General features: G+C 48.2%; 1 protein-coding gene across 14 annotated transcripts in view; it reads right to left on the reverse strand.

The window, feature by feature from the left end:
* The window catches only part of MICAL3 (microtubule associated monooxygenase, calponin and LIM domain containing 3), a 144,114-nt gene extending 127,313 nt beyond the window's left edge, over positions 1-16,801 (reverse strand). For 13 of the 14 annotated variants that reach the window (XR_008199349.1, XR_008199348.1, XM_052639823.1 and 10 more), the window contains exon 1: positions 16,675-16,801. The gene's annotated coding sequence lies outside the window, so the exon portion shown is untranslated. Of the gene's footprint in view, positions 1-9,081; positions 9,383-16,674 lie in introns of all 14 variants that reach the window. The other variant, XM_052639810.1, reaches the window with a different exon arrangement.
* Between the last annotated feature and the right edge of the window lie 7,233 nt (positions 16,802-24,034).

Here is a 24,034-nt window from a genome sequence, read left to right on the forward strand (position 1 = left end):
TCTCAAAGGTTTTTTTTGTTTGTTTAATTCATATCTATGGCCAATCCACAGAAAGGCCCTTATGGCAGAAAGCGAAAAGGAACTAAACAGCCTCTTGATGAAAGTGAAAGAGGAGAGTGAAAAAGCTGGGTTAAAACGCAACATTCAAAATACAAAGATCATGGCATCCAGTCCCATTACTTCATGGTAAATAGACGGGGAAACAAGGGAAACAGTGATAGACTTTATTTTGAGGGGCTCCACTGCAGATGGTGATTGCAGCCATGAAATTAAAAGACACTTGCTCCATGAAATTAAAAGACGCTTACTCCTTGGAAGGAAAGTTATGACCAACCTAAATAGTATATTCAAAATCAGAGACATTACTTTGCCGACTAAGGTCCGTCTAGTCAAGGCTATGGTTTTTCCAGTGGTCATGTATGGATGTGAGAGTTGGACTGTGAAGAAGGCTGAGCGCCGAAGAACTGATGCTTTTGAACTGTGGTGTTGGAGAAGACTCTTCAGAGTCCCTTGGACTGCAAGGAGATCCAACCAGTCCATTATGAAGGAGATCAGCCCTGGGATTTCTTTGGAGGAATGATGCTAAAGCTGAAACTCCAGTACTTTGGCTACCTCGTGCGAAGAGTTGACTCATTGGAAAAGACTCTGATGCTGGGAGGGATTGGGGGCAGGAAGAGAAGGGGACAACCGAGGATGACATGGCTGGATGGCATCACGGAGTCGATGGACGTGAGTCTGAGTGAACTCCGGGAGATGGTGATGAACAGGGAGGCCTGGCGTGCTGCGATTCATGGAGTAGCAAAGAGTCGGACATGACTGAGCGACTGAACTGGAACTGGAACTGCTCCTTGGAAGAAAAGCTATGACCAACCTACACAGCATGTTAAAAAGCAGAAACATTACTTTACCAACAAAGGTCAATCTAGTCAGAGCTATGGTTTTTCCAATAATCATGTACAGATGTGAGAGTTGGACCACAGAGAAAGCTGAGCACTGAAGAATTGATGCTTTTAAACTATGGTGTTGGAGAAGACTCTTGAGAGTCCCTTGGACTGCAAGGAGATCAAGCCAGTCAATCCTAAAGTCGATCCTGAATATTCACTGGAAGACCTGATGCTGAAGCTCCAGTACTTTGGCCACCTGATGCAAAGAACTGACTCACTGGAAAAGACCCTGATGCTAGGAAAGATAGAAGGCAGGAGAAGGGGACGACAGAGATAAGATGGTTGGAAGGCATCACCGACTCAAAAGCCAGGAGTTTGAGCAGGCTCCAGGAGTTGGTGATAGACAGGGAAGCCCGGCATGCAGCAGCCCATGGGGTTGCAAAGAGTTGGACACAACTGAGTGACTGAACTGAACTGAAGTGAACTGATGGCCAATCAATAGATTCAACTGATAAATAAGTGAATTTGGTTATCATCATTTACCTTAAGGAGTAAAACAAAATGGGACAAGTGAGAGGGTAACAGGCAGGAAGGCCAGGGGTCTCCAAACCCTGGAAATAGCCTGCAAGTGTCAAGACATTTTTATCTCACTTAAGTGGCAGGAGGAAACAAACTAGTGATATTTTTTCCTTATCTATACAAATTTAAAAGGAAGTTTCTCTTAAAATTCTGTGTTGCCATAGTGACACCTGGTTTCACCCGAAGTTAACCAATGACTTTTTCTTATGGAAATGTTTATCTTAAGCTATGCTAATGTACTATTCATTTACCCAAAACTCTGTCTTCAAGTCGGTTCTGCCTTTTGGCTCAGAACCTACTTGATAAAACAGTGTGTTATACTCAGATATTGTTCCTCTACTCTATGTAAATGAAACTATTTGTATGGTGATCTGCCCTTCTTCAAGATTCAAGTTAATCATTTTATGGCCTGAGGTGAATCATTTGGTGCCAAGATTATCCCAAAATTCATCTTATGGGTGAGGGGCCTGGTGCCATTCTGAGTTTTAAGACATTCCTTTCTTTCATTAACAGACTGCTGGTTACTTAATAACATCCAGCTGAAGACTTGCAGGGGGGTACTCTTTCAGCCCCCCTCTGATGCCTATGTCAGAAGCTTTCTCTATCTCCTTTATACTTTAATAAAACTTTATTACACAAAAGCTCTGCGCGATCAAGCCTCGTCTCTGGCCCCGGATTGAATTCTTCTCCGGGGGCCAAGAATCCTGGCGTCGTGATTCAACAGCAACCTTTCACAAGAAAGATATATATCAGGACTTCCCTGGCAGTCCAGTGGTGAAGACTTCATGCTTCCTCTACAGGGGGGCAATTTCACCCTGGTTGGGGAACTAGGCTCTATGTGCTGTACTTAACAGCCAAAAAAAAGCTGTATCAAACATGACATAATTAACTTCTCTCTGAACTGGACCCTAGCTTTTCAAATACTAAAAGAATTATTTCCTCAATTTTTTGTGCTATTCACAATATACTGGATATGGACACAAAACATTTTTAAGTTATAAAAATGCAAAATGTTAACATTTTTCCATCACTTTCTTAGACAATGAACAAAACAACAAATCAGGCCCCAATGTGTAGAGTCTGTTGGTTTCTATGGTATAAATACACCCACCATGGCCAAGTTCAAGCTCTGGACTTGACATCTCTGAATACAGAGCTGGGAGGAGATGTACCATAGTTCGTAATTATACAGTATTTCCACCATATGTGGGCAAGAGTTCTGAGAGCATAGTTCACGCTAAAATAATGAGGAAGGAATGAACTTTGAGAATATATTACCCTTGTTTCCATACAATTTATTTAACTATAAGCTTATAAACTTAATTTTTAACAACAGCTGAATTTAACAACCAACTTGCAAAATTTCTGAAAATTTAACCACAAGGTATGAGCAAGCTCTGGCAGGCCATGGTTCACTCCTACACTCCCAGTGTTTAGTACACAAAAGATGCTCATGCATGTCTGTGGAAACAAAGTATAATCCTGCAGTGACTTCACCCCTAAGACTCCAGAGAGAATCAAGACTTTCCTATGACAAGGTTTTCCCAGAGCTGGGAATTTTGAAAGCCAGAGAGACCAGCACAATCTTCCCTCTAACACACTTTCACAAAGGGCAGGGCGCGGATCTTTTAATCCTTATTATAAGGGTTTGGTGGCTCATATGGTAAAGCATCTGTCTACAATGCGGGAGACCCGGGTTCGATCCTTGGGTCGGGAAGATCGGCTGGAGAAGGAAATGGCAATCCACTCCAGTACTACTGCCTGGAAAATCCCATGGACAGAGGAGCCTGGTAGGCTACAGTCCATGGGGTCGCAAAGAGTCGGACACGACTGAGCGACGTTCCTTTCCTTTCCTTTCCTTGATCCCTGGGTCAGGAAGATCCCCTGGAGAAGGGAATGGCAACCCACTCCAATATTCTTGCCTAGAGAACTCCATGGACAGAGGAGACTCGTAAGCTGCAGTCCATGGAGTCGCAAAGGGTCAGACATGACTGAGTAACACTTTTTCACATAAGCTCAAATCTATGACACCAATACATTTATTCTCCCTGAGGTATTTCTTTCAGAACACACTCAGCAGTGGGAGGCTAATTTTAAACCCCTCAGTCTGATCTGGTTTAGCATCCTGGGTGGCATTGTTCACAGGGCATTCCTTAAAGCTCTCTTAAAGTTCTGGCTCTCACACTGGAAAAAACAGAGCCAAACAAGCACCCACTGATCCGGGTTCCTGGAGCTCGGTTTGGTCCTCTCCCTCCCTCTCAACTGTCTCTGCTCTGCATGTCTCTGCCCGGTTCCCTGGGGGTCCTGCCCAGCTGCCTTCCCAAGAGTGGGTTTGGCCCCCCATGCTCCCCGCTTACGACCACCTGCCTGTCACTAAGGACTCCTTGGTCTCCATCAGACCTCACCCTCACCCTAACCTGAACCCTCCTCTCTACCGACCAGCTTCGTGACAAAGCCTGAAGAACTGTTCCTCCAAAGATGTAGCAGACAGACTCCAGCCCCACTGGCCAGCAGCTGGTGGGCCTTTACCCTCCACAGACTGCACTGTGAATAAAAGGGGAGAGAGACGTTTCATTTTCCCAAGTATAAACTAAAGTTGAATGCGCTTTTTCAACTATCCGTGCTGCTCTCCTCCCCAGAAAGCATCACAGTTCCCCCCACCCTCTCCCTTGTCCCAAGTCTCCTGGGTCTGCATCCCTCCCATTTCTGGTCAGTTTGCCCTCATCACCCTGCAGTGAAAATTATTCCAAACTGCCTACCCACAGGGCCCTGGCCTTCAGCCCATCTTCCCCAAGTATCTTCACACCATGCCACATCCCTATTTCAGAACCTCAGGCTCCCTATCACAATCTGAGAGGGTATATCTGTTCCCAGGAAACAAACACTCCAGTATTTAGGGCTTGATGTCCCTAGTTTATAAAAAGAGAAGGAAAAAATATGAAAAAGCCAACGGGACAAAAGACAATGGGTGCTTCTGGAACAAGAGCTCCTTGTACCATTCTTGCCTTTTCTGAAATTATATCAACATAAGGTTACAAAACAAGAAAAACCACAAGAAACCCTAAACCCTCATCTTAGTGTCAAAGTTTGATAATAAGAGCTCCTTCCCACGGTAGCATCTCTGATGTCTTGTTTTTGTCCCTCTCTCTACACCTGGACTCAGGATTTCCCCTGCTCCTCCCTGCCGCCTGCTTCCTTCACTGACTCACAGCTTCCAGGGGGACTGAGGAAGGAAAGGGACTAACACTCACCGACCATCTGCTGCCAGCCAGGCGAGAGCACGTTTGGCGCTCGGTGCGGATTATTCATCCAATCCTACTGAGGGCTCTACTAGGGAGCTGACAGTCTCTGAGACCTAGAGCGACGAAGACACAGGTCCAGGACTCCACAGCCCCTAAAGGCAGAGCTGGAATGGGAACCCGGGTCGGCAGAGGGAGAATGACGCAGCAAACGGGACCAAGTGTAAGTAACAAAATCTCATTAACAAACAGATTAGGGAACAGATACAAAGGAGCCGCCAGCACTGCTCTCACCGCTTCTCTGTAAGTCTGAAACTACATCACGTTATCCAAGAGCTACACTTTCCCTGTGCCCCGACACACAGGGGGGCACACCAACCCAGTGAGGCCCTGGGGGCCCAGGCAGCTCAGGTGTGCGGCACAGAGACTTCACATGGAGGCTGCCAGCACGAGGGCTCGCTGTCTCTAGGGTTTTTCTCCAGAATCAAGCCGTATTTTTGGCGCATGGAAAAAGTGAAGTCGCTTAGTCGCGTCCGACTCTTTGCGACCCCATGGATTGTAACCTGTCAGGCTCCTCCGACCATGGGATTCTCCAGGCAAGAATGCTGGAGTGGGTTGCCATTTCCTTCTCCGGGGGATCTTCCTGATCCATAGAACCTGCATTACAGGCAGATGCTTTACCATCTGAGCCACGAGGGAAGCCACCAGGGCTCATGGAAAGTAAGATCAGTTTTACCAGAAGAACGGCTGGGAAGACACGAAACCTGACGCTGCCATGCTACCTGGGTCTCTCCCCTCTCCTTATCTCCTCCATCTAATCAGTGTCTCCTTTCCAAAATGTCTCTGGCATCAAGTCCCTGCCTATCTCCATCGCCAGCATCCTGTTCTAGTTGGTCATTCACACCTGAATTATCACCATGACCTGTGGGCCAAACCCAACCTGCAAGTGAAGGACTTTTACATTTTTTTAATGGGTGGAGAAAAAAATCGACAGATAACTATCTTGTGACATGTGAACTCAAACTTGGGGGGTGGGGCATAAAAGCTTTACTGGCACACAGCCACGCCCATTCATCTACCAATTATCTGCTTTCCTACCTGTAACAGCAGCCACGTGGTTGCATCAGCTATCATATGGCCCACTGACACAGAAAATATTTACTTTCTGGCCCTTACAGAGAAAAACCTGCCAACTTCTCCAATAGCTAATCTTGCCCAACTTTCATCTTCCCCCATTCCACCAGGTTAATCAACACAAAACACAACTTCTGTGCCGTTGCTCTGTGTCCACAAGCCTCTGACGAACTAACTTGATTATAAACGCCAGTGTTTCCTGGCATTCATCAGACCAGGTGAACAAACTTGCTTTGAGTAAGAAAAGCCCACAGTGCCATGCCTTTTTTGCTCATGCTGTCCTCTGCCTTTCAGAAAACTCTTCTTTGTCATACTGAGTAAAGTCAGACGCAGGAAGACAAATATCGTATGATGTTGCTTATATGTGGAATCTAAAACTCCAGGTACAAATGAACTTATTCACAAAAAAGAAACAGAGGTAAAGATGTAGAAAACAATCTTATGGTTACCGGGGGAAGGCATGGAGGGAGAAATGGGGGAGCAGGACTGACATACACATGCTAATATATATAAAATAGATAACCAAATAAGGACTTACTATGTATAGCACAGGAAACTCTACTCAGTACTCTGCAATGGCCTATTGGGAAAACAATCTAAAATAAAAAGGTGGATATATGTATGTGTATAACTGACTCACTCTGCTGTACTGCAGAAACTAACACAACATCGTAAGTCAACTATATGCCAACAAACATTTTTTTAAAAAAGGAACAAACAAAAGAAAATTGTTATTGCCTTCCATGGCACGCTCACCGTTAACTTGCCTTTTAAGACCCTGGGAAAGAGCGTTTCCCAGTTTCCTCTCCTCTGCTCCCCAGCACCCTATACTTACCCTCATCACAGTTCCCACCACACTACACTGCAAGCATCTATTTGTGTGTCTGTCTCCACAGCTACAGGAAGATTCCAGAGGGCGAGGAACACATCTCACTCATCTCCCAACACCCAAACCAGATGGGGCTTCGAGGCCCATGCACCCTGAGCTCAGCTCCGACTCTGCCAGACTGGCGGCCTCGCTGCCGAGGCCCTGGCACACCGCATTCACTCTCGCTCCAGGCATCCCTGCACCTCACAGGGGCTGAGACACAGCCCACACAGGCCCACACGTCAACAGACAAGGGTCCAAATGCCAGCCTCCTCTCACTCGGCCCTTGGCCGAGACACCTGGGTGTCCGTCTTCATCTGCGGAGCAGAGGGGAGAGCAGCATCCGGAATGCAGGGCTGAGGAGGCGTGCAAAGCGTCTGCACCAGCGCTGCATGCGTAAGAGCTCAACGGCAAGGACCTGCGTTCATCCTCCCCAAAGGCTGGAGGCGCCTGCCCGTGCCGTCTGGCATCTCACTGCCATTCTTCTCCCTTCCCCCAGCCGTCTCTTCTGAAGCAGGGACGTCGAATGCCCCTGGAACTTGGGCCCTGCCTGGTACCTACTGCAGGACAACATGCAGAGAAGGGGCCCAGCAGATGACGAAGTCATGAACAAATTACTCCAGGAAGTCCAAAGGGGTGCTAACAGGGAAAGCAAGGCAGAGCCAAGGAGGCAGCAGGGGGCACTGAGACCCAGAGTGCGCTGGGCTGCATCGGGTGCCTCACACAGGTAAGTGTGGGGCCAGCCAGCTTCACCCGAGACGGCCCCTTCAGTCAGCCGCAGCACCAGCGCCACGCGTGGCGTTCACTGCGGCTTACCAAGTGTCGGCAGGATTCTCAATGCTCACAACCGCACCAAGCACAGACAACTGTCATGCCATCGCACAGATGGAGACACTGAGGCTCATGGGGGTTAAAACACATGCAAGGCCACACACCCTAGTACATGATGCACAAGAAGTTCCCGAGTTCACGCTCCTTACCACTGTACATTTGGGGGGTGGTGAGAGACAGAGAGAGAAAGAGGGTGTGCATGTGATAAGAGGAGGGGTGTGTGTCTCTGAGAAGGTGTGTGTGTGAGTGTGAATGAGAGAGATAGTGTGCGGCAGAGAGGATGTGTGAGAGAGGGGGTGTGTGTGTGTGTGTGTGAGTAGGTACGAGTGTGAGAGATTACGTGTGAAAGAGAGGGTGTATATAAGAGAGAAAGGGGTGTGTGTGCGAGTTTGTGTGAGAGAGAAGGTTATGTGTGAGAGATAGTGTGTGTGTGAGAGACAGTGTGTGTGTGAGAGATTGTGTGTGACGGTGCAATGAGACAGAAAGGGTGTGTGTGTGTGAGAGAGTGTGTAAGAGAAAGGGGGATGTGTGTGCGAGAGTTTGTGTGAGAGAGAGGGTATGTGTGTGAGAGATAGTTTGTGTGTAAGAGGGTATAAGACAGAAAGGGTGTGTGTGTGAGAGAGAGAGCATGTGTGTTAAGAGAAAGGGGTGTGTGTGAGAGAGAAGATATGTGTGAGAGAGTGTGTAAGAGAAAGGGAGGTGTGTGTGTGCAAGAGTTTGTGTGAGACAGAAGGTATGTGTGTGAGAGAGAGTGTGTATGTGAGAGGGTGTAATGAGAGAAAGAGGGTGTGTGTGTGTGAGAGAGAGTGTGTAAGAGAAGGGGGGGTGTGTGTGTGCAAGTGTGTGTGTGTTTGTGTGAGAGAGAAGGTATGTGTGTGAGAGAGAGTGTGTATGTGAGAGATAGTGTGTGTGTGAGAGGGTGTAATGAGACGGAAAGGGTGTGTGTGTGTGTGTGAGAGAGAGTATGTATGTAAGAGAAAGGGGTGTGTGTGTGAGAGAAGATATGTGGGTGAGAGAGGGTGTGTGTGCAAGAGTGTGTGTGAGAGAGAAGGTGTGTGTGTGAGAGAGGGTGTATATGAGAGAAAAAGGGGTGTGTGTATGAGAGAGTGTATATGCGTGTATGGAGAGAGAAGGTACGTGTGTGAGGTATAGTGTGTGTGAGAGTGAGAGAGAGAGGGTGTATATGACAGAAAAAGGGGTGTGTGTGTGTATTAGAGAGAATGTGTATCTGTGTGTGTGAGAGAAGATATGTGTGTGCAAGAGTGTGTGAGAGAGTGTATGTGGAGAGAGAAGGTATGTGTGTGAGAGAGTGTCTTTGTGTGAGAGACAGATGTGTGCCAGGTTCACCTGGGAACCTTTCTGAGGACTGTAGCCGGGGGGACGGCCTCTCCGATAGCTCAGAGGGCCTGCTCCAAAGGAGAAAGGATGGAGCCAGGATATGCATGAACTTTTTTGCTGAGAAAAACATGCAGTCAAGCATAAAAAGATTACTACCACTCACAAAGAACAGACATCAAGTTAATGATTTTAGTGCTTTTCTACGTACAAGAAGACGCAGGAATCTGGGCTCACTGAAATTCTCCCTCAGTATCCAAGCTATCCTCACCATCCAGGGGCCGGCATGCCCAAAGCACAGAATGCTTGTTCTTCTCCACTGTGAATTCCTCTCAGGCTGCACTGTCCGGGGGCAACTGCAGTGACTAATGCCTTGATCCTTGTAGAAGTGGAATGGTGGCAACATTTTTTTCCTTTGCAGAGACATGGAATCCAGGAAAATGCCACTCCTTTCTTTTCCTCTTCCTTCGGATTTCTTTCTCAGGTAAGACTATTCAGGCAATCCCTGAAGCCTAGGTGTAATGAAGCAGAGCTAGGTCACGAAACACAGGCACGAACCAAAAAACAGAGGCTCGATCCCACGTTCTGGGTTTTAATCTAATCTGGCACCACCCTTCACCAGCCAAGAGATCTCAGGCAAGCCACCTAACCTCACTGAGCCTCATGGTTCCTAACCAGTTAGCTAGGTGGGCATCATATATGAAAGACTCTTTTGTAAGGCTTAAAGGAGGTCTTGTCATACAGTGTACTGATAAAGCACGCTCCTGATAAATTAGTTCCCTTCCCACCTTTCCAATACCTCAACACAAGCAAGGTTTTAAGCCGAACCCCTTACCCTCCTTTGTGTCCTACCAGGGAATAACCTCTACCCTATCCTGGGTTTTCCTGCCTGGTTGGTACCTATGCCCACGCATCTGGGCTTCATAAAAGCCTGCAGAAGCAGCCTGGAAACAAGCACAAGGAAAGCAACTACATCCAGAGCAAGGGAGGTAGCAACAGGTGCAGACGGTCCAGATGGCCCCGGGGTGCAAATGGATACTGCGTGGGGAGACTGCGTGGGGAGAGGCTGGCCGGCCAGGCGCTGCCAGGACACGCCCTGACCACAGGACAGCGCCTGGAGGCCTGCAGAGGCAGGGCCCAGGACTGTGTACAGCTCTGAGGCTGCGCCTATGTGGGGCATGGAGAGGGCAAGGCAGGTAAAAATGATGGGAAGCCACTTCCACCAAGAGTGGAAGAGGAGACTCATCAGGAGAAGCTGTATACAGAAAAGCAAAATTCCAAATTCCTCAAGAAGCAATTCTGTTGCAAAACTCCTATTCTATGGAGAATTCAAGAAATACAGACACACACAATTATACTTTGGAGGTCACTCCACATTTTCATACACCAACTTTGCTTGAAGCAAGGATATCTTTAAGCTAATGAACCCTTCTCTGAGGTCACTGGTCCTGGACACAGGGAGTTTCATTAGCAACATGTGAAAGGGTCCTAAATGTTATTACCAAATGGAGCCAACTCAAGTAACACAGCAGGGAGCAAAGGGGAAGATGCTTAACCATTTCCAGGAGACGCAGCAATTTCTATCTGATACATTTGATCATAGTGATCCAAAGGTCTTATTAAATAAAAGATTAAACATAAGCAAAAACAATGTCTCACTGAGCATATCCAGGAAGAAGTCCTAACAGGCCTTTTCCATGATAGATCAGCTTCCAAATACAGTATTTGACAAAGAGATTCAAGGAAGGAGGAGTGGGAGAGCTGCCGGGTACCAGTACAAGGTGACTATAGAATTCCAAGGTTGGATAAAAGTGGCCTGATCTAATTCCCAAAGCATCGGTTAAGCGCCTCCTGCTCAGGTTTGCTCCCACCCATCAGAGCACCAGGGAAATGGTAGCCTGGAGCCTGGTACCTCCAAGGCAAGCAGCACAGGCCACAAATGGCAGTGGCATTGAGCTGAAGGGCAGCCGGCAGGAAGACGAGGTGGGCCCAGCCTTTCCTGCAACCAAGCTGCCTAGTTGGACCTCAGAGAGCAGCAGCAAAGAGATCCTCTGTTTGCAAATATACAAATATTACTGAAACAATAGCCATGGGGGTAAATTCTAGAAATTCTCAATCTTACCTGCACAAAATTAACAAAACCAAATGGAGAAAAAAATACTTTGCCTGATAATATATATTTTCTTACCACTCCATGTCCAGGGCTCTCTGGCCAGTGGAGTCGCGAATCACAACACGTTATAGTTTTCTGCATCTGCGCCTACTCTCCCCACCCCCACCCTCACCCCAACCCCCACCCCAGGCTGCTTGCAGGCAAACAGCATCTTATTGTCCAGCACTCACCTTACATACAGTAGTTGCTCCATAAACACATGCTAAGAAGCCCGAGCATGAAGTCAGAGCTCTCAGAGTCTGGGCCCTCTGTGTCCAGGCTCCCTGAGAGGGTGGTCCAGTTAGCAGCATCTCTGGGTCCTGCTCAGCCCACTGAGGCACACCAAGTCCAGGGAGCCCTGGAGGCCCAGCCATGCTGCCATCTCACCAATCTCTCTCCCCTGCCCTTTACTGTCCTTTTCTTCCTTGCTTCCTCTTCTTTTTGCTCCCTCCACACATCACCTCACAGCAAGGTGATTAAATGCACAGGATCTGCAGTCATCCAGCCTCCGCAGAGTATCTACGGCTCTGGACCTCAGCCTCTCTGGAAGTTTCCCGAATGGGAAGCAGGAGAGTAGAAGTGGTGTGTGCTCACAGGTGCTCAGCAGTGTCTGGCCCACAGTGAGACTCACTGAGTGATAGCTGATCCTATATAATTGCCTATGGAATCCACTTATCTAAAGGTGCTTAAAATGCCAAAGGCAGAAGGTTGTTTTTTCCCCTACCTATGCAAGTCTGGTTTTGAGAAGAGCCTCTCTGCTTTGGAAACAAACTGAAACAGGTCCATGTCACGAGTTCAAATACTTCCTATTCGTTTTTCACAGGGAAACAAATGACTCTGACCAGGCATGATCAAACTGGGTAAAGGGTTCTGTTCCAAACAGTGGTTAGGATCCCACACTAGTTCGTTTAAAAACAGAATAAAATAAAAATCATCCATAAAGTAGTTGAGCTAGGACAGTGATAGGGTTTGCGCGAGTTCTTGGTTTTAGGGATCAGAAACCCACGCTAGGCAAAAAAGTATAGGAGGGAAGGGGACAGGTTTCCTGAGCTTTTCAGGGAGCAGACTTTAATCATCACTCTTTCCAGATCCCACGGCCCAGCCCGAGGTCCCTGAAGACCCTACACTGTGCTAAGTGTACCTTCTGGGGCACCCACAGGTGTTCCCCTCTGGATGCTTCAGAGTCATCTCCTCCAACTCTGCCCATTTTGACGGAATACGTCAGTTTAACCTAAATGCACCTTTCATAGACCACTGCAAGCAGGTAATGCAAAAGTGAAGAGAAGGACAACGTGAAACAGTGCAGGGATGGTTGGAAGAGAGAAAGGGTGGCCACCAGAGCAGAGGTAAGTCCACCCCAGTCAGTCGCCTTTGACTGGTCCGTGACAGCACAGCTCTGGACCCGAACGCCTGAGTCTGAAGCTGAGCCCACTGTTCCCACCGGGGCCATCACTGAGCTCTCCACCTCAGGGTCCTTGTGCAGGAGATGGGGCGCCATGAGGACTGAGTATGCAGCCCCCACCGAGCAGCCACTCAGAACAGGCCCAGCACACAGCCACCCTCCTCCATGCACTCCTGCAGAGACCGCCATCAAGGCACTGCTTACCCACTTCTCCTCCTTTCCCACTCACAAACCCCAACAACACAATCACAAGGCAGCTGGAGGGGGTGAAGTGAGGGAAGGCACGGAGGGGTGTCGCTGGGACCTTAGTAAGTGGGCATTTTGTAGGCCGGGACAGCCTGCGGCGGTGTGTTGTCATAACCCAGGGGGTGATGGGCTAGAGAAGTATCGTCCACCCCTGGTCCTGCCTCTGGGGTGCTCTGCCCCTGTCTTCAAGCTTCAATGCTGACATATCAGCAACAGAAAAGAGGCAGGGGAAGAGACAGGACGAAGCCAGACCAACCAAAGTTTCACGCTGCCTTTTGTGTAGTTAGGTGTTTCAAGATAGTAAAGAAAAATCAATAAAAGCTACTAGTCAACCACCTGAAAGAATGCTGCTCCCCTCCTTCCAGAGTCCACCAGACCAGATCCTTCCCTAGATACATAGTTAAACAGACCTCTGTAGACCAACCTAATGCAAGAAGACCCTCTCCTGGCCTTCTTCCAAACACACACACACACACACACACACACACACACCCACCCCTACCTGCTCTTTCCTCCTCCCCACAAACAGTGAGGAGGTACGTCTAAGGACTGACCACTTAGCAGATGCTCCTGCCTTTCCTCTTCCATCTTCCTCCAGGGTTCAAGCCAACAATCCTACTTCTCCCGTCTTTAATCTGATTATTACCACTTTATTCCTTTTTTTTTTTTTCCAATTGTGGCGAAACTGCAGAGTTTTTAGGGCAACAGTTTCCCTGTGCTCCCTCCCCAGTTTCTTGATTATCATAATAAGCCTTAACACCAGAAGACAGCTAAAGCCCACACCAAGAAAACAGCAAGTCACATGCAGCTGAGCCCCAGAGGGAAGCAATGTTGTTCTGTCCCCTCCACCACCCACTCCACTCCACAGGATCAGAGCTGAATTCTGAAAAGTGGAACCAAAGGTGACAGAAGGGTGCATGGAGGCAAGGGAAAGCCCAAAGAGAGTTTAGGTAAATTTCTGAACAATATCCCCACCACTCCCAGTGCACCACATTATTTATAGAAGTTAGAAACCAAAAAGGAATCAGATTTTCAACTCTGCCACCTAAAGTAGAAACTGAGAGTCTTATTTACTGCACAGATTTTAGCCCAAGTGCCAGACCTCCAAGTTTACAATTTCAATCTGCAGCTTAAGTTTAAAAGCCTGGGTACTAAAGGAGTTACCTGGGTTAGAATATCACACATTTCTTTCGTATCCAAACCATTTCAATTGTCTCCCTCTCTATGTTCCCCATTTGGCCTCATAAAACATTTCACTCTCCAAATACAGATATTTTTTCAGCTCTTATTTTTTTCTAAAGTAATGACCTGGCTAAAGAATGCTTCTGGCCCAGGAATAGTCCAGAATCTTTTCCACTATTATACTTCAATGAAAAATGAAACCCCTGGACAAGCACAGCCCATCAGAGCCAGGCAAGCAGTGGCAACAGGTGTCAGGGACTCTGCTGTCTGCTCCTCGTCTCCACTAACACCCAGGGAGGTTAGAAGCACACACTTCAGAATCAGCCCAGCTTTAAGGCCTGACCTGCCTTGTCACTGCCTTGACCTGCATCTCACCGAACCCTAGTTCATCATCTGTAAAACCAGGGGAAATAACATGTCCTACCTCGTAGACTGTCTTGGGGAACAAATGAGGTAATGCACGTGAAGAGCCTGGCACACATAAGCCCCCAAACATAAGCACCCAGCAAATGTCAACTATTCTCAGCTCTCTAGTAATCTGAAAAGCATAATGGTTTGGTGTCTTTAAGTCTTCCAGGTTTAAAAAAAAGAGGGTTTTTTCCCTTATGAAAGTATTAGTGAAATTCCATACGAAGGAAAAATCGAAGTCCAACTTAGCTGTCAACTCACAACTTAGAACAAATCATGTCCCCCCCCATTTCTTTATCCATAAAGTGGGAAATAATATACTGCACTAAACCTGATGACCTCAGACAAAAAAGAATCAGTGAGATAACAGGCGATAAAAAAGCTTTCACTTCCTCAAAGAAAAGCAGTAAGGAAATCCAGAGTATGATTATTACTGAAACGTCACATCCAGTATAATGGGACATACATAAACCACTGATGTTACTCAGGCTTTCAAGAACATTAGGTCTGATAACCTTTTAATCTGGTCATAATGAGCCTGGTACAGTAAGAGAGGATACATGGCTGCTCCCTGCAAAGCCCAGTTCAGAGGTACAGCCCATCAAATCTAAGAGTGTGCCCTGTTTGCTGGTCAGGTGTCATCCACCCAGGCCATTTCTTAGATGCCAATGCTAGGAGAAATTAGGAAAGGCTTATGGTTCCACCTGGACAGGTTAAACCAACAGCAACCAAAATCCTTACCCACGGGAATTTTCAACAGACCCAAGAAAGGGTCCACTCTGACCCTTTATTCTCCTGTGCTGAGCGAGTAAGATCTCGTCTACGGTGCGAACCATCCTTTCTGGAAAAAAGAGCACATGTGAGCTAGAAGGAAGAGCTCAATTGTTTCTTGTTTGATATTTACTTCTAGGTTCAGAGGTCCGAGTTTCATTTTTAACCGATCATAAAAATTTTGGTGTGAGAGCTAGAGGTTAGGATGGGAAGAAGAGTGGGGGGATTGGAGGGTTAGTCTTAACTTAAAAAGGGAACATGCAAACAAAATTGTGTCCAATTTCATCATCCACAGGTCTCCCAAACCCAAACAGGAAAGAAAAAAAAATTACTTATGGTTATTAAACACTTACTATGTATGTGCCAGGTATACTTGCACGGAGTATTTGGTACACATTACTCTAGAGCCCATTTTCTGCCCCACACCTAGAAACACCATGATCACCTGAACCATATCAGGTGTGGGGTGGGGGGACCTCGCAATCTAGCAGTCAAGTTCTAGACATTTCAAAGGCTAGCATCGTGAACACAAAAAGGCAGCTTGGCTAGGAAACCAGGTCTAAGTTCCTATAGATTCTTTGCAAGAAGACCATCTAAACCCTGTTTTCCCTATAATTCTGGAATTAAGCCATGGTGTTTAGTATCCTATCCAAAAAGTAAAAACAATTTAACATCCTGGAGCACAAGGAGAATTCACTCTAGGGCCACAACAACCTGAGCCAAGTTTCTGACCAAGTCCACTTGACAATGAAGTAAGACATGTATACAAGCCTCTGGAGGGCCCTTTACAGAGGTGCTCAGAGAAGAGCCAGCACCAGGAGCTGCCATCTGCGTGGCCAGGTAAGGAGGGCAGGGCCTCCCCGCCGGCCCAGCGCAGACGCGGAAGGTCCTGCTTACTGCAAAACCCATCGCACCTCACCCGCACCCCCGGGGTACGAGCCAAACGGCTGTCTCCCGGGCAGAATGTCAGATGGGACTCGCCAAATTTAAACGCCATCTCCCCATCCACGTCCCAGAAAATGAGAAGGTGTAAGCCTCGAGGAAAACACTGCTCACAACTGGCTTGCTTTTCTCAGCACTAAGCACTGATGTCACCGTAACCGATGCCTGCGGTAAACAGCCGCCACCTTAGAGCTCATGGGCTGTGTGCGGGGCTGCAGACGCCTTCCCTCAAGTGAGTCTGCGGGGAGTCGGGAGACCAGGGCGGTCCGTGAGCCTCAGGGGACGGAGGGACACGGGGACAGGGGGCACATGGGGGATGGGAGGACCCGAGGTTGGGGGACACGGGGGAATGGGAGCACAAGGAGACAAGGGGACGAAGAACATGGGGGGAGAGGACAGATGAGGGACACGGGGGAAGGGGAGACACGTGGGGACCTGAGGGGACAGAGGGCCACCGCAGGAATGAGGGAGTCGAGGTCCCGCCGCGCCCTCCCTCTCCGGCGCGGCTCCTCAGCTGCGCGTCCGCTCGCGGGTCCCCTCGTGCCCGGCCTCGGCGGCGCCCCTGGCAAGCACGTCCAGCCTCCCGCCCGCCGCCCGCGGCCCTGGACCCGGGCCTGCCGTCCGCTCCAGGGCTGCAGCGGCGGCCAGAGGGAGGCGCCCGGCCCGCGCGGGTCCCGGGCCAGGTCCGGAGCCCGTCTCACCTCCGCCTCATGCCGCGCTCGCCAGCGTCCCGGCCGCAGCCCACAGTCCAGACCTTCGGCCGCGGCGTCCGGCGGCCTAGCCCCGCGGCGACCCCTGCTCGGGCCGGCGCCTCAGCCCCGCAGCCGCCCCCTCAGCAGTCGGCGTCCCGCGCGAGCAGCACCGCGGCTGCTGCTGTGGTAGCGGCGCTGCCGCCGGGTGGGGCGGGCACATGGGAGGGCGGGGCTGCGGCCCCTGGGGCGCGACCACCGGACCCCGGCCTCGGGGCGCTAACCTCAGCGCGCCTCCAGAACCCGCTCTGCCGCCCGTCCCCAGGGACGCCGTCGCGACCCGCTGGCTCAGACTTTGCCAGAAGCTCATGGTTCTATGCTGAAGGTAAAAGAGAGGGCCGCCTCCACACCCTTCCTTCTCTCCACTCCCCCCGCAGGTTCAGTGGTATATTCCTCAAAGCCCGCCCCGAGGGACCAGGGAGAAGCTGATTGGTTGAGAACCTTGGACGGGGGCGAGGAACCGCGCGAAATGACCAATGGAAAAGCATGGTGGGCACATCAAAGCCGGCCAGAAAGGGAGGAGAGAGGATGCGATTAAAGGGCACGTTATTTGTTGTGCTCTGTAGCCACCACACAACACAACTGGAATTTTCTATCTGATCCAATCCAGACAGGAAACAAAGAGATTGGAGAGTCTTCAAATTTTGGAGTTAAAAGAACGAAAAGAAAATATGGAGAGAACTGAAGAAGATATCTGCGTGTGCCTTTCCGCCGTCCCGTTGTCAGTTGTCTCATCTAATCCAATAAGGATATTGGAGTAGAATTGATCTCTCCTAGTCCTTCTCATACTTTGTAAGTCTATAATCCTTAGCTTGGGATCACCAATGTTTACATATGTTCTTCAATTTGGGACATCAGCTAAAGAACTTTGATTGAAAGTTGACACCAGTTCCTTTGTCCAGACAGTAATTAACCCCAGCTTTTGTGAAGACAAAGTCAACATCCTTTCTGACTCCCTCTCTGAAAGCAGAGCGTTCTTTTCATACGTGGAGGGCCTCACTTTGCCCAATAATTTCTACTCTAATTTGACTCTACTAAGAGTCACCTCCTCATCCTCTCTCTTCCTCCACATAATCAGAAAGCACCTCAGTTAATAATTCGTTTGCCTGTTGAACTGTCCAGAGCCCCTGGCTTCAGCAACAGGTCTTGCTGGTCAGGCCTCATCAGAACAGCCAAAGTGCTGGTCACTATCTCAAGTCTGTGGCAGCCATTTCACTGAACAAGGACAGTGAGCTCTCAGTCTCCCTGCCTGTCAAATTCAAGACCTGAAAGCATCCTGAAAGGGTCCCACCTATGCTGTTTCAGAGGTTTACACAGGCAGCAGGCCTGCACTTTGGTAACAACCCTCCTGACAACTCCACCTTCTTTTTTCAGAACTCTTTGACTGTGCCAGGTCTTAGCTGCAGGACCAGGGATCTTTCCTAAGTTGCCGCATGTGGAATCTAGCTCCCTGGCTAGGATAGAACCCAGGCCCCCTGCATTGGGAGCCTGAAGCCTTAACCACTGGACCACCAGGGAAGTCCCAAAACTTTTCAACCTCTCTACACCCCTCAACCCTCTTCCAAATTGTATCAAGTGTCTGGGGTACCCTTAGTAGCTCCACTCCCCAGCCAGACAACACGTCTTCCAACTATTAGGCAGAGTTAGAGAGAGTCCAGTTCCTCCATGAAGCCTTCCCAGTCTGATGAACAGAAGATTCTGACTTATAGAGTTCCTATTTCTACTCTGTGTTCCCCAAACCCTGATTTTCTGCCCTATACTATGCAATTTTTATTGACATATTTACCTCTCTCCTTCATTTACAGCAGCAGCTCCTGCTGCTTACATTTAGCATTAATAAATGCTTCCAATATGCTGGGTACTGTTTGGAAGTGCTTTGCATGTATCACTTCATTTCAGCCTCAGACAGGCTTAGAGAAGTTGACTTGCGCAAGGCACACACAGTGGAGGTCTAACTAACTACAGTGCCTACCTTCACATCTCCCACAATGCAAGGCTATCTCCTATTTCTTCAGAACCAACTGGATTCCATACAAAAGATAATGTGATGCACCTATATCATGTTTTACATTGATCCCTGTACCTGTAATATTTCAGCCTCAAACAGTCACGTCAGGAAGGTTAGGAGCAGTTTGTTACAGGCAAAGCTGCAAGTGGCCTGATGCACTTGCCTCCTGTAACAACGCTGTTGAATAAGGCATTTAGTTTTCCAAGTTGTGGAATGGCCCCTGCAACCCCTGCTCCCTAAGTGCACACAGACTTTTCATATGTAGCAAGTAGAGAGCCTTATAAGCAACAGGGGAAGAAATACAAAATAGCAACAATAACAACAAAAAAACCCACACCATGGAACAGAGACGGTACAGCAAGCGCTCTCAGTGGACTTCTGTAAACTGGGAGAAACACGTTCTACTTCACTTTACTGGCTTATTGTTCATATGTTGTCAATGAGATTATGTCTTTGACACATCTGGCAAATTCCACAGAAAAGGGCAACAAAAACTGCAGCCCACTCCCTACAGTGCCTAGAGACAGAATCAACCCATGCCCGTGACAAAGGGGCTTCCCTGTGTGGGGTTGCTGACTCTAATTCGGGGAACTTCCTGATTTGCCATTGAGTGAAATATCCTGCTCCACTGACAGTGGTGCCACAGCTTGAAAAAATAAGCTGGGCTAATGATTTCATTCTTTTTAAACTGCTGAAATCGTCACAGGGATGGGCAGGCCAGCAAAATGGCATGGAAACCAGTAAACTTTAGATATCAATTGAGAAGGCTAAGCATGACCATCCTGGAGTCAGTCTTTCCAAGCTGCTGTCTGCCTGATCCTTCCATCCAGTTAATTTTCACTCCCATAGCGCCTCTGTCTTTTCCCATCCGCAGAGAGCTCTAAAACGCCTCTGCTTACCTGGGTGTTTTATTTATGCATCCAAGCATTTCTTGGGCACCTACTATGAGCAAAAGACTGCCAGGTTGTGTGAGTTAATCCTGATGGATCGCCCAGGAAGCCTGCACCTACTGATTAGATGAGTGTGGAAAACATCAGACCCCCTTGGTGAGGAGCGGATCAGATCAGCAGGCGCCAGGACTCTACCCCTAGCTAAACATACAAGCTGCCATTAGACTGCCCCTACCCCAGGGCAGGAGGAGCATGGGGGGGTGGGGCTGGGGAGAGGGCCTGTGTTGTGTTGGGGAGGAAGGTGGAGAGATTGAAGGCACCCAGGAATACCTGCACATGAACCAAACAGAAGGCAGGATGATGTCCATCCATAATTTGGCCACTGAAAGAATTGTGGTGTGGCCTGTCTCACTTTTAAGAAAAGGAAAAATTCCTGCTTTCCAAAGTAATACATGTCCATCATTTTAAAATGTCCAATAGGGAAAATTACAAAAATAATAAAATAAAATCTAGCCATTGCTCTTACTAGCATATCAGCGTTACAATTTTGATATGTTTTTCCCATACTTTTTTTGTGCGTACATGTGTATTTTCTTTTTTGTATATATCTCCCCTGCCCCAAACCAGTGATCCAACCCATGCCCCCTGCAGTCTTAACCACTGGACTGCCAGGGAAGTCCCCCTGCATATATCTTTTTTTAAATAAAAATTGATCAAACTGCTTTGTAATCTATTAATACTTTCTCCTTAACAAGACCAGGAATTTTCCCATGCCATGTAGATTATTCTAAAAGATGATTTTAAATGGTTGCATCATATGCCTCTACTTTAAGTTATTTAATTCTATTTTGGGGCATTAAGATTATTTTCAATTCTTAATTATTATACATAGCTTCAAGGAGTATCCATATATGTAAATATTTATATATTTTTACGATTATTTCCTAATATTTCTAGAAACAGAATTGCTTGGTCAAAATGTATGTACTTTTTTTCCTTTTTTTAAATTTATTTTAAATGGAGGCTAATCACTTTACAATATTGTGGTAATCCCTGCCACACATCAACACGAATCAGCCACAAGTGCACACATGTCTCCCCCGTCCTGAACCCCACTCCCCACCCCATCCCCTGGGCTATCCCAGATCACCCGCTTTGAGTGCCCCACGTCATGCATACAACCTGCACTGGTCATCCATTTTATGGTAATATACATGTTTCAATGGCACTCTCCCAAATCATCCCACCCTCGCCCTCTCCCACGGAGTCCAAAAGTCTGTTCCTTACATCTGTTTCTCCCTCACTGTCCTGTATATATTTCTAGAAATGGAATTGCTTGGTCAAAATGTATGCACATTTTTTAAATGTCTCACACTTAAGTGGTCTTTCAGAAAGTTTACAGCAGTTCTATCCTCACCAGCCATCTATGATGTGGCTATTTCTCTGAATCCTCGCCAATCCTGGACATCTCTTTTGTAATCCTTGCCATTTGACAGATGAAAAACAATATCTTGTTGTTTTGATTATCATGGTGTATGTTTAACCCATCAAGGTGATAAATATGTATCCTTCCTTCCAAGTTCCCTGAATTGAATAGCGAAATGAGTGCTTCCTTTTCTCTCCATTCAACCACTCTTCTCCAGAATCTCTGAGGATAGGGAAATCAAGAGTAAAATCTGTTCAAATGACGAGACAAACTCAGGGCCATGGCACCTGAACCAGTAAAGAAGGCAGTGGAACAGATGGCTCAATAGAGCACATATGCCCTAAATTACAACTCTGAAATGGGTAACACATCCTTACATAGAAACTTTTTTAGCTATAAAAGGAGATGAGTCCTCTGAGTTATATTTAGTACTGGCTAATACTAAAATCATTTGCATTTCTTCAACAACACCAAGTTCTGTGATGGGGCAAGTCCACGACGAGCCATCCTCCATATCGAGTGGCCAAGCCACCCAATATGACTCTCAATTCCTGCCTAACTTTCTGGTCCCCTGGTTTTGTTTTTGTCTTGTGGCTTTCTCCACAGCCTCTTTTCCCTCCAGCTGTCAGTATCCTAATTTCCCACTGAAGAACTTATCCCTCCCCCATTCCCAGCTCTGTTTGGTCAGGATTGAGTCCAACCCCTCTCTGGACTGGACGTGGGATGCAGGAAGCTCTGGGAGCTGCTAGCAGCCATCCTGGGCCATGAGGTTGAACCTGCACCAGAAGGAGAGGAGTTGAGAAAGTGAGAGGGGAGCTACGTCAGGTCAAATCTGTGAGCCCTGATTCAAGTCTCTTGGGAAGCCTGTGTGTAAAACAGTACCTTCCCTCTTTCTTTAAAAAACTTAAACCAGTTTTGGCCAGCTTTCTGTCATGAGCCAAGAATCCTGACCGAAACGCTGCCTGTGGATGGATTCTATGGTGCAGTAGGAACTCAGTCCGTTCAATTCAATTGTTCTCAACGTCACTGCCACTAGTTCAGCTCATCATGACCCCAAGAGTGTTCTGATACAAGGTACCACCAAGGAAAAACCAAGCTACGTGGAGCCTGAGGATTCCAGGTTGCCTTGGACGGACTCAGGAGCCCGCCATCTACCTGTAGGACGAGAGTCATGGGGGGAAGAACAGGAGGTGTGGTACAATTTGATTCCTGGGCAACCGTCACTGTCATGTGGACCTACTGAAGACAAGAAGGTCTGAAAAGCTTGATGTCTTGCTTCTCTTCTACACTGAAGCCTGATTTGAAAATAAGCCAGTCTTAGGACTTCCTTGGCGGTCCAGGGGCTAAGACTCTGCGCTCCCAATGCAGAAGGCCTGGGTTCAACCCCTGGTCAGGGAACTAGATCCCACACACTTCAACCAAGACCCAGCACAACCAAATAAATAAATAAATGTTTAAATTAAAAAAAAAAAAACAGGACATAGGATCTGCCCTCAAGGAGCTGACAATTGGGTACAGATAGGAAAGGATCGTTGCCAGGTGGGAAGTATTATCTTGTGAGATTGAGAAGGGGCCCATTCAAGACGTCAGGGGAGGTTTTGCAGAGAAGGGGCCGAGTGGCCTCTCAAAAGAGAGAGAGAGAGAAAGAAAGGTGTTTTAAGAGTTGAACCTTTTTAACTTGTCCTGGTTCCCACAAGCAAAGAACAAGCAGAGTTCAATCCCCAAGGACCATCTCACTGCCCCAGTGGCAGGCAGGTTGGTGGGTTAGGAAGAAAGGGAATTTGAGAGAGAAAAGACGAACATGCTAACATCTCAGTGAAGACAGGGATGGGATGGGGAGTCTTTGAAATTACCTTCTTTGGCTTATCTGTGCTCTTTCATTTTGGGAGAAAATGGACTATGGAACCTCCTTTTGTATTTTTAACATAATGAAAGTGAAAGTGAAGTCGCTCAGTCGTGTCTGACTCTTTGTGATCCCATGGACTGTAGTCTACCAGGCTTCTCTGTCCATGGGATTTTCCAGGCAAGAGTACTGGAGTGGGTTGCCATTTCCCTCTCCAGGGTATCTTCCTGACCCAGGGATTGAACCCAGGTGTCCTGCATTGCACGCACACGCTTTATCCTCTGAGCCACCAGGGAAGCATAATAGACTTATGGTCTCTGGGTCCTGGTTCCCCCACAAGCACAGGTCTTTAGCCAAAGCTCACCTGCTCTGAAGCCCAGCTTAGACATGTCAGCATGGTGCCCTTGGTGCCCTTATGTTACAGCAGAACTGCCGAGGAGAAGCCTGTAAATAGTCTGGGCCCCTTGGGCCAGACACCCCTAACCTTATTTAGAGGAGAAGTTACCCTGATTTCCTGGAGATGTTTAATTCCTGACCATGAAAGCCCTATCCTGAGAAACAGTAGGGACAGGTGACACCTGACCACTCCCTGCCCACCTGCCTGGACCTTCAGCTGGGACCAAGCAGGGCAGAGCTGCCCCCGGGGGTTGATGCCTCAGCTCTCCCGGGTGGTGGACCCACCTCCTGCAGGAGCACTTGAGGGTCCACCCCAGGGTGTCCCAGCCTGATGCACGTGGAAAGCACTGAGGCCCCATGGTTCGCAGGTCCGGGCCTGCTGTCCCACAGGAGGGCTCTGGGTGGACATCTGTGGCTCTTGCCAGCCCAGCGTCCAGGCCCTCTCATGGGGTAACGGCACCTACAACCTCTTTTGCGGGTGGCCATGTGAGCAGGGTGCCCTGCTCTGGAGGCAGTCCAGGCCAAGCAGGCTGACTTCTCCCCCTGGAATCTGAGTGTTGAGCAGAGAGACACACACACTGAAAATAACCGGAGCTGATTCATCCAGTCGCGAGTGCACTAAAGAAGGAAACCAGTGTCTCTCTGCTCTCTCAGGCCCCTTAGCTGCCTGGGTTCTCATCCTTCCCGAGGCCTTGCTGTTTACTTTCCATTCCGTTGTGTGAACTAATTCCTATTCTTCCAGTAAATGT

This window comes from Budorcas taxicolor, chromosome 5, assembly GCF_023091745.1.
Source record: "Budorcas taxicolor isolate Tak-1 chromosome 5, Takin1.1, whole genome shotgun sequence".
NCBI lineage: Eukaryota > Metazoa > Chordata > Mammalia > Artiodactyla > Bovidae > Budorcas > Budorcas taxicolor.